The following is a 4,716-nucleotide window of genomic DNA, read 5'->3' on the forward strand; positions in this document are numbered from 1 at the left end:
TTATGCCCTCCTGAGACACAGAGGAAGGTTACATATTTCTTTGCTTACTGTATAATTAAGTGAGCACCATGTGACTGAGTTTTGGCCACAAGGATGTGGATGGGAGTGATGTATGTATACTTCCAGAACACTGGCTGTAAGACCCCAGAGCTGGTCACCTATTCTTTCTCTTCCCTTTCTAAAGCAGGTGTGGGTGCTGCATGCTGAGGGTGGTAGTTTCCCAAGATGGACTGAATCTCGAGTGCTGTGCAGTTGGAAGCATTTTGTGGATCCCAGAAAGATCCTATCTTGAGAGCTAATCCATTCCCGTGTGTGTAAACCTATTGTAGATGGGACCTTTTGATTAGATTCCATTAAGGGACCTTTCTTTTGATTTGATACTTTAGCAGGGCATGACCCAAGGTAGGTCTTAATCCTATTACTGCAGTCCTATATAAATAGGAGAAACATGCAGAAAAAAGTGACAGAGACAGAGAAACTCAGAGAGACTGAGAAAGAGATCCCAGAGGCCAGAGGCTAGAACAGTGGATGCTAGAGGAACACAAAGAAGTTCCTGAGAGGCCGAAAGAGATGAGACCTGGGTGAGAGGGGAGAGTTGAACCATAAACCTGATTGCCCACAGCTGAGCTCAGGGAGTAAGTGAGCCTGGAGGAGAAGAGAGACTGGCAGAGGCACCCTTCTGCTCGCCATGTACCCGATCACCCACAGCTGCAACTTGGTGCGACAGCATGTCTGATGATGCCTTCATTTGGACACTTTCATGGCCTCAGAAATGTGAACTTTCAGCTTAATAAATTCCCACTATAAAAGTCAACACAAGGGGGAGGGTGTCTCGCTCAGTGTTTTGAGTACCTGTGTTCAAACCCAGGTGCCTCCTAAAAAACAACCACCACCAAAAGCCAACACATTTCTGGTACATTGCTCCCAGCAGCTTTTGGCAAACTCAAACAAGTGCTAAGACATGTTTTGGGGGAGAGTACTATCTGGGTTGAAAATAAAAATAATTGAAACAGAATGCCAGAGTTTCAGGAATATTGCTGCACACTCTCAAAATTTTAATAATGCTCTCATAAAATATGACTCAACTACTCTCTAAAACCATATATTATTATGAAAATAGCCTAGAAAACAAGGGAATTTATATTTAAATACCAATAATTATCAGAGCTCATTTGTTTTTTATCAAGCTCATATCATCTTTGAAAATTTGTAATTCGCCAAGCACTACTCTGGGTGGAACATACTGAGAGAAATGTGGAAAATGAATTGAAACCAGAAAAAAGCTAGATGATTTTATTTAAAAGATACCCTCTGATGCAAAATTGGAAAAATGATTCATTTATTTATGCATTTCACAGATATATGCTAAGCACCTTTAACATACCAGAAATGGACAGAGACACTTGGTGATATGATCATGCCATAATGAAAGTGACCACTTATTTGTCTAAATATTTACTTGTTAGCACAGAATTCAATAAAATTGCATAGGAAGGCAACTTAATTCAGTCTTGGATGGTTATGGAAGGCTTCAAAAATGGTGATGTGTAATTTATGACCTCACGTATGAGTAGAATTAGTTAAGCAAAGAGGTAGGAAAAAGGAGATTACAAGATAAAATGATTATATGTTAAATGGACCATTCATCAAAAAAATGTGACTTTAGCCTGAAATTGAAGCAATTAATTATGCTGGAGCACAGACTATGAAGGTTGGAGAAACAAAAGTGCTAAAGCTGGTGGCATAGGCAAATCCAGGAAAGGTTTTACATACCATGCTAAATAATTTGGACCTTATTTTATGTGCCATGGTGATCCACAAAAAGATTTTCGGCAAAGTAATTTTAAAAATCTGATTAAAGTGTCAAACTAATATTATGGATACAGTGTCTCCCTGTTAAGAATGGAGTCAGGGGAAAACATGAGAGGTGAAATAAGAGATCATGATGATCTAAACCAAGATAATGGGGAAGGTAATTAAGAAAAACATTTTAAAGGATAAGTCAGAAAGACCTATTTGGTTGGTGGGAGACATTGGGGGAAAGGAGGAATAAGAGTTGACACATCTGTTTCTCATTTGGTAAATGAATAGGCAGTGATGTCATTCAGGGGACAGAGGACATAGGAAATGAGCAGGAAGAATAGAGAATGAGCCCTGACTTAAGTATGTTTATTTGTAATATTAGACAGTGTGTTAAAGGAGCCTAAAGTCCAGCAAAATGAAGTAGAAATAAAACTTAGAAATTATGAGTATGGAGAATAAAGTGAGGCTAAAAGAGTGTCAATGGTTGAACACTAAATGAAAAATCTGGAAGAGAGAGGAGACACCACTGCAGCTGCCACCACATTGGGGATTTCTGGCTTTTTCTGCTTCACCTTAAGTTCAGGTGTCTTTTATGAATAATCAAAAGTATCAAAAGCCAACCCTATAGGGAAACAGATGTGGCTCAACCAGTTGGGCTCCTGTCCACCATATAGGAGGTCCAGTGTTTGATGCCCAGGGCCTCCTGGTGAGGACAAGCTGGCCCCCGTAGCAAGTTGGACGACGCAGAGTGCTGGCCCACATGGGAATGCCACCCCACGTGGGTGTGCTGTCCTGCACAGGAGTGCCGCCCTGCGTGGGTGTGCTGCCCATGCAGGAATACCACCCCGAGCAGGAGTGCTGGCTGACGCTCTAGAGCTGGTGCAGCAAGATGACACAACAAGAGACACAGAGGAGAGAAAATAAGAAGACCTAGCAGAGCAGGAAACTGAGGTGGTGCAAGAGAGTAATCACCTCTCTCCCACTCCAGAAGGTCCCAGGACCAGTCCCCGGAGCCACCTAATGAGAATATAAGCAGACACAGAAGAACACCCAGCGAATGGACAGAGAGCAGACCATGAAGGGAGGGGGAAGAAATAAATAAATCTTAAAAAAAAAAAAAAAAGCCAACCCTATCAGGCCTGCATTTTAAAACTAGGAAAAGAGATGGAAAAGAGATGTTTGACCCTACTCAGTTTCAGGACTGTATTATTCAAGGCTTACCTGAAACTGGTACTGATTTGGAAGGAGTAGCAAGGTTTCTTGATGCTCCTCAAATACTGCTGATATGCAGAAATACTCTTGACATTCTGGTGGCCGGTGGAATGCCGGCCCCAGGTGGTACACTGGCAGATGGCACAATGTGCACAGATGTCCATGTGTTTGCAGCACAAGAAGATCTAGCTAGAGACCATGCAAGCATTTGCTCAGTTTTTTTTTTAACAAGTTACTCAAGCACTTACAAACACCTGGAGAAAGAGTTTGAAGATGAAGTTAAAAAGCTGCTGTTGTTCTTAAAGGGTTTTTCAGAGTCAGAATGGAACAAGCTGGCTATGTTTACTGGTGTTCTTCTGGCTAATGGGACACGTAATGCATCCATTCTTAATAGCCTTTAAAATGAGAATTTGGGTAAAGAAGGGGTTTCAGCAGTTTTGCTGTAAAATTCTTTAAATCATGGATAAATGAAGAAGATATCAATATACTCACTGCAAGTCTTTGGAAAGTCAGCATGGACAACAGACCGATGGAACTTTTTTCCTGCCAATGAGCAAAGCATCGAACACTTCATAAAGTATTTTACTGAGGCAGGCTTGAAAGAGCTTTCTGAGTGTGTTTGGAATCAGCAAACCATAAGAGCTTGTAAGGAGCTCCACAAAGAACTTCAAGAACAAATGTCATGTGATGATCCATTTAAGGATAACATTTTCTATGTCAAGAAGGGGATGAAACAAACCAACATCCCAGAACCAGTTGTTATTGAAATAGTCTTGTCAAGTGTAATGAGCACTGTGGAATGGAACAAAAAAGAGGAGCTTGTCGCAGAGCAAGCCATGAAGCGCTTGAAGCCATACAGCCCTCTACTCGCTGCCTCTACTCCTCAAGTTCAGTCTGAGCTGATTCTGTGACTGAAGATTCAGAAGTATTGTTAGGACAACATTCATTTCATGGAAGCCTTCCAGAAAAGAGTGGTACTTTATTTTATAAAGCTGAAGTTCTGAGCGACAAGCCCATTCTGAAGTGGGATAAAGATGCACATGTTGCAAAGGGGAAAAGTATCTTCCCTGAGCAAATGAAAAAGTTTGTAGAGTGGCTCAAAAGTGCTGAAGAAGAATCTGAGTCTGAAGCTGAAGAGGCGACTGAATTTTGAAACTACACCCTCAGCAAAGCAAAAAGGACTTGTAGATAAAATGTCATGTCTCATGTGTCATGGTTCTTACATCTTCCTACCTCCTAATATCAAGCATGATGTAAGTATGGGCTTTCATGGCAAACTTTATTTTAATTGTTTCCATGGTTACTGAAAATGGTGGGTTTAGTTCTAAAACCATGTTTGAAGTAGCTGCAGGAGTTATAAATTTTAATCTAATGTTGCATTTGTCTTTTCAGTTATATTCTGCTTCCTGTATTTCCTACTGTAATAATATAATTTAAAGCCTTCCACAGTGAGCAGTTTACTTTATTCCCTGGGTTTTCTGTATAAACTGTTTTTAAGATATGATTTGGATAAAGACAATTTGTTATAAAAGTTCTGTTTGCAAAATAAACTGTAAAAGTATCCAGAGTATTAAAAAGCAAGGATTTGTGTGATAATTTGATATGAAATGAAATCATATCAAACTCATTAAAGAAAATCTCATATACAATAACTGAATTCATTAACATGAATCTTATGTATTCAGACCATTGCTGCATGTT

At 40.1% G+C, this 4,716-nt stretch overlaps 1 pseudogene; it reads left to right on the forward strand.

Annotated features, from left to right (window-relative positions):
* Positions 1 to 2,918: 2,918 nt before the first annotated feature.
* LOC101424965 (eIF5-mimic protein 2 pseudogene) lies at positions 2,919 to 4,168 on the forward strand (annotated as a pseudogene).
* Positions 4,169 to 4,716: the final 548 nt, after the last annotated feature.

This window comes from Dasypus novemcinctus, chromosome 16 (genome assembly GCF_030445035.2).
Source record: "Dasypus novemcinctus isolate mDasNov1 chromosome 16, mDasNov1.1.hap2, whole genome shotgun sequence".
NCBI classification, from domain to species: domain Eukaryota; kingdom Metazoa; phylum Chordata; class Mammalia; order Cingulata; family Dasypodidae; genus Dasypus; species Dasypus novemcinctus.